This window comes from Gossypium arboreum, chromosome 6, assembly GCF_025698485.1.
Source record: "Gossypium arboreum isolate Shixiya-1 chromosome 6, ASM2569848v2, whole genome shotgun sequence".
In the NCBI taxonomy this organism is placed as follows: domain Eukaryota; kingdom Viridiplantae; phylum Streptophyta; class Magnoliopsida; order Malvales; family Malvaceae; genus Gossypium; species Gossypium arboreum.
Genome location: NC_069075.1, coordinates 133,763,454 through 133,774,049, shown reverse-complemented (window position 1 = coordinate 133,774,049; position 10,596 = coordinate 133,763,454). Strand labels below are relative to the sequence as shown.

Sequence of the window (10,596 nt, the reverse complement as noted above, 5' to 3'; positions counted from 1 at the left end):
CAATGGTGGTACTGAATGTTAAACCTACTCTGATCTGCACTATATGGAAAAAAAAACCCTACAACCCGAAAAGTTTTAGGGCACAGATGAAAAGCTTCTGGAAGACGAGGAAAAAAATTTGAGATCCAGTTGGCAGGGCAAAATCTCTTTCTAATTGTGTTTGATTCAAAAGAAGACCTAGAGACAGTTATGGAGGGACGACCATGGTTATTTTGTAAAAATCTTGTATTATTTGATTTGTTGATTAAATCGATAGAAAGAAATCAGATCCGGCAAATTTCTTCATCGTTTTGGATTAAGATAGGTTCATGTTTACCAAAATTCGACAAAAAAAGGTCTATTGCATGCCACTGGAGTTACTTTTGGAGGAGTAATTAGATCTGAAATTATTGGTGATTTATGTTGACTAAGAATAAACTTGGATGTGCAGAAACCCCTTTGAAGAGGTATTTTTGTCTCAATCAATAATAATAATAAATCGTGGATTTCCTTTAAATATGAGAAGGTACCGATTTTTTGTTTTGGATGTGAAAGAATGAGGCATGGTCTCAATGATTGTCTTGGGCTAAATCCTGCAAAAAAAAAAATAGAATTAAAGAAGATCCACCATACTCTATGGCATTAAAAGTTGAATCAGACTTAATTAGGAAGGAGAGTATGAGATTTAATTCTTTCTCAAAAAAGAGGGTGTCTCAATGTTCTTATACAAGGAACCACGAAATCATTGCCAAATTGTACTAAAAAACCTGAAGATGGGAATACAAGAATTGGAGGCCTCAAGACAAACTACAATTGTTAGAGGAGGTGATAAAGAAGCAGAAGGAAGTATCTACCATGAGGAAAATTGGAGAGATGAATGAAAGCATCAGTCGTTGGAAAAAATTTTAAATCTAGTCAAAAAGACTAGCTGGAAAAGAATAGTTCCAGGGGTTATGTCAAATCAAAGAAAGGAAGATAGCATTATAGGGAATAGAAAATCTCCAGAATTTGACAATGGGAAAAGTAGTACAGGAATCCCGTACGAAGATAGAGCAAAAGATTAAAACATGAAGAAATAAATGCTCGAGGTGAAGCTCCTTTAGGTGTGGTGATTGAAAATTTGGAACAAAATGATGTTCCTAAATTTTATGGATCGGCGACTACCAAAAGGCAAGCCGACCATACGCAATGAAAAACATATGTTGGAATGTTCGTGAATTGGGGAGTCCATGGATGGTATAGAGGCTGTAGTATTTGTTAAAGCAGTATAATCCTCACATGATCTTTTTAATGGAGACAAAATGTGATGAGAATCGTATGGAAAAGGTCAAAAGGAGCTGTGGTTTCATGAACAGGATTGACATTGAAGTAGAATGTTCTCGTGGTGGACTATATTTGGCATGGAAAGAAGATATTACGATTAATTTGAGAAGTTTCTCAAAGAGTCACATTGATGTAATAATAAAGGAGGAAAATGTCAAAGAAGATTGAAGGTTTACGGGGTTCTACGGTTCACCTTATTTAATTAATAAGAATACTATGTGGAATCTGCTAACAAAATTGGTTCAAAAACAAAATCATCCTTGGTTAGTAAGTGGCAACTTTAATGAAATCATGTATTCCTTTGAAAAAGTAGAGGTATATAAAGAGAGAAGAGAACAATAGAGGCCTTTCATGAGGCTTTAGAAGAATGTCAACTAGTGGACATAGGATACTCGGGGGTTTGGTTCACATAAGAAATGGTGAATTTGCTGAAAAAAATCATCAAAGAAACATTTGGTAAGGGAGTTGCGAATGAAAAATGGATGAATCTTTTTCCAATAGGCAGCATTCAACATTTACCTCACTCAATGTCGGACCATTGTCCTCTCCTTTTAAATACACAAAGTGGTAACATTTTTACAAAGAGTCCAAAATTTAAATTTGACGTGTGGTGGATCACGGAGGAGTCTATCGAACAAGAAATCAAGGTATCATGGGAATCATTAACAAGAGTAACTTGAAAGATTGCAATTCAATTTGAAGAGATGGCAAGCACAAATAAAAAAGGGAAAGAGGGATTAAAGAGAAAGCTAACTAAGGAACTTGAAATGCTGATGGACAAAGAAAGGGATGATGAAACGACGACAAGGATTATTGATACCAAAGTTCACCTTAATATGGAGATTGATAAAGATGAAATGTACTGGGAACAAAGGGCAAGAGCAAATTGGCTTCAATTAGGGGATAAAAATTCAGCCTTTTTTCACAAGTACACCTCAATTCATAGACGGATAAACACAATATCTAGGCTGAAATTGAATGAAGGGAGGGAAATTACTGATGATTCAGAGATGAAGGAGGCTGCTACTTTTTTTTTCCAGAAGTTATTTGCGTCAAATGAAGTTGGGGATTTATCTCATCTTCTAACGGGTATTGAAAATAATATTTCTACCTGGGAATTCTGAATAATGATCAGAATTTTAACTCTCTTAACCTAACGGATATTGTGTTTATTCCAAAAGCCCTAAATCCCACAAATCTTGTTAATTATAGACCTATTAGTTTGTGTATGGTCATTTACAAAATTGTGGCAAAAACAATAGTAAATAGCCTTCAAGAAGTCATTGGGAGATGTATTGATAATGCACAAAGCGCTTTCGTCCCCAGAAGATTAATTTCTGATAGTATGCTTTTAGCTTACAAAATTCTACACACTTTTCGTCAAAAGTGCACAGGAAAAAAAGGATATATGGTGGTGAAGCTAAACATGAACAAAGCTTACGATAGAGTCAAATGGGGCTTTCTAAAGGAAGTAATGCTATAGATGGGCTTTGCAAGGGAATGAGTGACACTAATTATGAAATGCATTACCACAACTTCTTATGCAGTAAACATTAATGGAAAAAGGGGAAGAATTTTTCAACCTACTAGGGGTCTTCGACAAGTCGACCCCTTTAGTCTGTTTCTTTTTCTTATATGCAGTGAGGTTCTTTCATCGTTGATGAGATTGGAAATGGGAGAGGGTTTGTTGAAAAAGGCACAAAGGTAAGCAAAAAAGGACCAGAGATATCACATTTATTATTCGCAGACGATTGTATTTTGTTCGGTGAAGCAACAAATAGGGGAGCAATGATATTGAAAGGAATACTGAACGAATACGAAAGATGTTCAGGCCAATGTGTGAACTTTAATAAATTAACGATTTTTTATAGCTCGAATACAATAGGAGACATAAAAGAAGAAATCTCGACATTGCTAGGTGTAAGAAGTTCAAAAAATCTGGAAAAGTACCTGGGACTCCCTCATGTAGTCGGCAGACCGAAGAAAGAGTCTTTTCAAAATCTAAAAGAAAGGGTCTTTTTGTGAATTGAAGGATAGAGTACTAGGTTACTATCACAAGGGGGTAAGGAGGTCTTTATCAAATCAGAGCTCCAGGCAATACCAACCTATGTTATGTCTTGTTTTCTTCTATCGAATTCATTATGTGGGGAGCTTGAAAACATTTTTGCTAAATTTTAGTGGCAAAAAGGCTATGGGAAAAAAAGAATACATTGGTGCCAGTGGAAACATACGTGTCGTCCTAAAGAAAAAGAAGGAATGGGCTTCAAGAGTATGACTTAATTTAATATCGCATTATTAGCAAAACAAGGATGGAGGATTTTAAATAACCCAAAATCTTTAGTAGTGCAAGTACTTAAAGCGAAATATTTCCCAAATGTTGATTTCTTAAATTCACGTTTGGGGAATAAGAGTTATTATGTGTGGAGAAGTATATGGTCTACGAACGATATTTTGGCAAAAGGACTTTACTGGAAGGTGGGCACGGGTACGAACATTTCAGTTATTAATGATACTTAGATTCCAAATGCAAGAAATTTTAGATTATCGTCAGTTGCTTTTAATACGCGAGATTATAAAGTTTCCGAGTTAATTAATAATAATGAAAGGAACTGGAAAATAGAGATGATTGTCAATACCTTTCTGAAATAAGAAGCAGAAAAGGTACTCCGTATCCCTTTGGCGAAAGAACCTCATGATGATTTCTTGGCGTGGAGCAGTGAACCTTCAGGAGAGTACTTGGTTCGTAGTGCCTATAAACTATTACAAATTTCTGATCCTAGAGCTTATGCTTTACACACTGACTACAGGGATTTTTACAAAAAAAACTATGGCTTCTAAATCTACCTACAAAAATTAAGATTACAACCTGGAAAATTTCATGGAATTATTTGCCTACACGGGTTAACATGTAACACAAGAAGCTAGTAAACAGTTCAACATGCCTTCGATGTGGAGAAGGAGCAGAAATTATGGATCACCTCTTCCATGAATGCCCTGTTTCAGCGTCAGTTTAGAGAGCATTATCAATCCCGAATTTTAAACAGGAACTTAATTTAGAGTTTTTACAGTGGCTCACCTGAGTCTTCGCTCACTACCTTCTCTCTTAACGCAGACTATTTTGCTGTGTGCTATGGACCATCTGGGGAGATAGAAATGCTCGAATACATGACAAGATAAGCAGAACTGGTAAGGAGATAGCAAGTTTTTTACACAATTATATTAAATAACTAAACGGTGTTGAAAAAAAAACTCTCAAAATTTCAAAAGAGGTCAAAAAATGGAAATACCCACCTGGTCAATTAGTGAAAATCAACTTCGATGGAGCATACGATGAGCGACATCTTCAATTGGCTTCAGGGATTGTGGTCAGAAACAGTAAAGAGTTTATCCTCCTATCTTGCTCAGAAATTTATCAAGGAGTGATATTCGCCTTCGCTGCTGAAGTGCTCAATTGCCGTAAAGTAGCCCAAGTAAGAATCGACATGCAATGGCTGGAAATCATAATTGAAGGTGACTCAATATCAATAATCAAAAAATGCAAGACCAAAAGGCATGATAAATCGCAAGTAGGGGCATATATACATGATATTCAACAGTTAACGTCTAGATCTAGAAATTTAAGGTTTGAATATCCCCAAGATCAGCAAATGGTTTAGCTTATATACTAGCAACATAATCGTTAAAGAAAAAGGAAGAGGTGTACCTAGTAGAAAGCGTCCCTAGATATGCTGAAAATCAGAAAGAAACTGATAGTGCGAGAAAACTGGATTGAAGACGAAAGGAGATATAGAGAAAGAGAAGAAAGTTTCAAAATGATCAGATCAATAGTTTTTTTGTGATAAAAGTTTTCCTTGAAAACTAAAAACGCCATTAAGAAAGAAATGAAAGAATGATAGAATGAAAAGAGCCAGAGTTCTCTGACTGGGCAAAATGGCGGTGATAATAATGATATTCTAGAGTATTCTTTTTTATTTTAGTTTTAGGATATTTTTCTTACCCGGGCCAGTTTAAATTTTGGGCCCTCTCTCATGTTTTGTTCTATTTATTCTGGACTATGTGTTTTATTTCTGTTTATCTTTATATAAAAGCCCAACCTGATTATTAGCTTCAAAAAAAATGTTAACGGACTAGTTTGTAAGGTAAAAGTTGTTAGTTTTGAACTTAGGGACTAAAATGCAATAAGTTCAAAATGTGTGTGAATATTCTAAATTTTTTTGTTCTATTGGACTGTTGGAGGATTTAAATGAGACCAATTTCAAAATCAAAGCTCAGATATGAAAGTTATATTAGTTTTGGTTTTAGCGACTAAATTGTGGTAAATACAAAATTTGGAGATTTGTTGTATAATAAAAAACATTGAACTATTATACGATGTTCATATACTATTATTTGTTATTCAGATTGTTTAGTTAAATCAATTTATACCTTAGATCAAGAATTTCAACAATCGGAGGACGTACGAGGAAAAGGAAAAATTGTCTACTAGTCCTTGTTAGTTAAATCGCTAGTTCATGCAGTATTATTTAAATTTTTTACATTGATGTGTTATATTAGATTTTTAATACCGATTGTTGGTGAATTGGAATCGTGTTATAACGTGAGATAAATCCCAATGAAATTAGTAAAAATCTCTTATACCAAGTAATGAGTTTTGCCTATGTTTCAAGCTCCTGCAATGTTGTGGACTCGAGAATAAAAGAATAGGTTCCAAGCTCCTGCATATGTTGTGAACTCGAGAATAAAAGAATAGGTTCCAAGCTCCTGCATATGTTGTGAACTCGAGAATACGAGAATAAGTTTCGAGGTCCTATATATGTTGCGGACTCAATAATACAAATTTAGGTTTCAAGCTCATGCATATGTTACAGACTCGAGAATACAAGAATATTAAGTCTTGGCCAGCTATTCATCGTGTAGTTTTAATCCTAATGGGTAACTCAACACTATTGCCTTAACCTGTATACAAAGTTCTTTTACAAAGCTTCATAGAAAAAGATTGAGAATATAAAGCAATGATATACCTTTGAAGGTTGGCTAAGTAATGTATATGTTTTGGGGTACAAGCATAAGTTGGCTTGAAGTGAAAATATGAATAAATTTTCGTTATATTTGTGTTTGACCTCATAACCTTACATGTTTAATGATGTTGTTGAACATTGATAAGTATAATTGTTCAAAATGATATTGTATGTAATAAGGATATGAGGTAAGAAATTGTTATAATGTATGAGCTTACTAAGTATTTTATATACTTACTCATATTTTTACTCCCTTATAGATTTTGGACGTCTGGATCGTGTCAATCGGATCAGCGAGAAGCTCATACCTACCGTTTCTCATTTTGGTAGACTTTTGATGTTTTTGAGTTGGTTACTTGTGGCATGTATATAGGATGGATAGTCTTTGCAAATAGTGATCATGTTTTGGCATTTTGGTTGTGTATAAACTTATATATGTAACCTTGTGATGATTTTGGTTGTGTTAGGTAAATGTTGTATTTGGTGTGATTGAATTGTGATTTGAAATGGTTAAAAGCATTGGTAATGTTATGTTTTGCTTGATGAAATAGATACATATGTTTTAGACCATCTGATGAACTTTGCCTATTGATATTTTATTTATAGAAATGATGGTTGCACATGTATGTTTAGGAATGAATAACTTGGCATGATTGGTAAGGAATGGTTGTTGTTTCATGATTGAATTATGGCTTCAATGTGGCATATTGTTGATTGTTAAAGTGATGATTTTGGCATGTTGGATATGAATAAGTGTGCACTTAGTTGATGATTTCACTACAAGAAAACAGACTTTTAGTGGCGCTTTTTTTAGCCCTTAGTGGCGTTTTCACAAGCGCTGCAAAAAACGCCGCTATAGGAAACGCCTCAAAAATTTGCGGCATTTATCCAAAAAAAGCCGCTAAAAGCCATGATAGGGAAAGCGTCGCTAAAAGCCATGGCTTTTAACGGCGTTTGTGGGGAAAGCACTGCTAAAAACCATGCCTTTTAGCAGCGTTTTTTTCACAAATGCCGCTAATTTTGGCAGATTTGAAATCCACATTTTTCACCAATATCCAACCCTTCCTGCATTAAATCTAACCAAAAATAGCAAATATAGCATGAAATGCAACCAAACAGCAAATTTAGCATGCAAAATACAACCAAAACATTAAATCTAAATGATATTTCAAATTTAACGAAAGATATATGATATTAATAAATAAAGTAAAACTCAAAATATTCTTACAATAATGTTAAATGTGAAAATGTTAAAAACATTGTTACAACGAGAAAACTAATGTCTAAGATGGCGGCTTTTGCGACTGCTGAAACATCTGCATCATATGCTGAAGCTGTAGCTGGAGCTCATCGTACTTTCTGTTCTACTCTGCCTCTCTCGCTGCTGCTGCTGCCTCCCTCTCTGCTACTTCTGATCTAAGTTGTTGCTGAAGTTCTTCATATTTTCTTTGAACCTCGGCAATTTGTTCAACCGTGTTCGCTTGCATCTGAGCTATCTAGTCTCTTAACCTCTGAACTTCAGCTTGAGTTTGACTCCCGGAAGGCATGTATTGCTGGGAGCTGGATCCAAAATATTGGGTCGGGGTAACACCAGATCCTTGAAATTGAACCCGGTCGTATCTTTCAGGACCCAAAACTTCAGTGATAATTCTATTATCAATGTTCTCAAGATTAACAGAACTATCAGTCGAAGCAATCACTTCATACTCCGCCTTCTTCTCCTTTAGTTTCTCCTAATAAATCAATCAAAAGTTAGAAACGAAATATATAATAAAAAGGAATGCAACATAACTTAACATTATTTAAAAGTACTAACGACGAATTAAACCATTATAATTAAACATTATAAATATTTATAATAAATCAAATTTTATTAAATAAATATACCATAATTTCTCCAGCTTCGGATGTCATAGGAGATCCATCTTTCTTCCTATGCGTAATCTCAAAAAGCTGAAGGCGTCCAACTTTTTGACCGGACGAGACTTCCTACAATATAGTATTAAAAATATTATTTAATAGTAGAAAGTCATTAATATTTGACAGAATTAATAAATTCATAATACATCGGCCTCAGCTACAAAAGCAAAACTTCTCGACCTTGCCGTGTGCGTGAATTTTTGTTTTTGTCTGCTGCTTGTTCCAACTCGCTCACGGTCCTACATAATGAAATTATTATTGCGTATATAGTAAACAGTATATACCAAAAAAATTATAAGAGTTTGGAAGTACGTAATACCTCTCCTTTCTTTGAATTCCAGAATCTAACCGCATCTTCCCATTGGTACCTCAGCATTCCCGATGGGACATTTCGCAATTTTTCCTCGAGGCTTATATCTTTCTGAAAATATTATTTTTTCAAAGTGCTTTTATTGTCTCTCCATTTTTTACCCAATGCCTTCTTAATATAGTCATCGGAGACCTCTAAAGCAAATCTCTCTTAAAAAAACACAAGTTTAGAATGTAAATATAAATGAAACTTAAACCAAAGTATTATAAATTACATTCACATTTTGTTACCTTAATATTAGCGAGAGCCTGATTTTTGTAGGTATCAGGCATGTGATGCCATGATTCGTAGTTGATGGGCAACATATTGGTATTTCGTGCTAAAATGCCCAAATAGCCTGCTAAAAGTCAAGCTTCAGATCCAACAGGCTGACCATGACTGTTTCTAATTACTTTGACACGCTCGATAGGATCTAAGTCGTATAAATCTTTAAGCAGCGTACGTCCTCGACCTCTGTGCGTCCCACCACTTTCAGCTAAAAAACCATATACTATTATTATATTAAAATTGAGAAATAAATCAATAATAAAAGTCAACACATGTAAAATGAACTTAACATTACTTTGAAATTCTCCAAGCTCGTCAAGTATCTCCGACACATTCGAAGATCCAACAACTGTCTGCTGTTCAGTATTTGCTTCTTCTGAATTTAGAGTATTCTGGACAATACTTAAATCTCGTAATCTTCTTCTACGCATTTTTCCTGCAATACACATAAAATAGTTGAAGTTTTAGTAACAAATTACAACAATAATAGTACATATAAAATAGTTAAATGATATAACATGACCAAGATTAAAATTATAATATCCTATATAATTAAAAAATTGTAAAATCTTACTATATCATTATTCATAAATATCTTCATCCACATCATGTTGAACCCATTGATGTTGTGTACTAGTACTAGGGATATTTTCATCTAAGTTTTGTTCTGGAAAAGGTAATGTTTTTGATCTTTCGACAATGTCATCTCTACTTCCATTACCCATGTCAAACAAGTCTCTAGGGGTCCGGAGTACAACATACCAACCCTCATCAGTTGGATCTTTCAAATAAAAAACTTGTTTCACTTGAGAGGAAAATACATATGGCTCATCCATCAATTGTTGTCCAGTGTAAATCAAGCAAGAGAAATTAGCCATTGTAAAACCAAATTGATCTTTTTTAATTCCACGAGCAGTATTAACATCAGCCCAATCACACTGAAATAAGGCAACTTTCCATCTGCCATAGTAATCCAACTCAATAATGTCGGTAACAAGTTCGTAATACTCCACATTACCCTCAATCAGATTACTGTCCCTAGCACTAGCATAACTTGTAATTGAAGAATTGACAACAATTCCACAATTTTGAGTTCTCCTTATTCTCTCGCTATATTTTGTATGAAATCTGTATCCATTGATGAGGAATGCACTATATCTTTTTATTACTCTGTTCGGACCTTGGAAAAGCCATTTAACTTCATCATTGACGTCCTTCCCACTCTAAACTATTGAATCAAAAGTAAATTGAGTAATTATAAATGTATTATGTAAAAACGTTCATATTTGATTAACTAAATTTCGTGATTATATGTAACTTATTGACTTCAGTTACATACCATTTGGCTTAACCATTCATGAAAAGATTCTGTGAATAACTTATTAATCTCTCGATATTGTAATCTTCGAGAGCGTGCACGAGATCTCAAAATCTTTTTGTACTCACTATGTTAAAAAAAAGTTTAATTGGTTAGAAGATAAACAAATCAAAACGATGAATATCTGAGGAAATTTTAGAACTTACTTACGTAATGGTTGAATTGAATCATGGTGAAAAATTACATATCGATGTGCTTGTATCCACGATATATCATCTAATTCTGCAATTTCAACTTTGCCGATTGGTTCTCCACAACTTTGGAATAAATAAGTTTCGGCCAAGTTATGATCATTGAGCCCATCATTTCTACTTGGTCTATTCGATCGTGTTTCAACATCT

The 10,596-nt window shown here is 34.3% G+C and overlaps 1 long non-coding RNA gene across 5 annotated transcripts; it reads right to left on the bottom strand.

The window, feature by feature from the left end:
- Positions 1-449: 449 nt before the first annotated feature.
- LOC108459179 (uncharacterized) lies at positions 450-5,269 on the bottom strand. Of its 5 annotated transcripts, none has more exons than XR_001867335.2 (5): positions 5,006-5,268; positions 4,594-4,793; positions 4,379-4,485; positions 3,939-4,296; positions 450-572 (listed from the first exon to the last, which is right to left on the bottom strand). It is a non-coding gene; the product is annotated as an uncharacterized LOC108459179 (long non-coding RNA). The 5 variants fall into 5 exon arrangements; XR_008284369.1 differs by having other exon boundaries at positions 4,379-4,458; XR_001867334.2 differs by having other exon boundaries at positions 4,379-4,441.
- Positions 5,270-10,596: the final 5,327 nt, after the last annotated feature.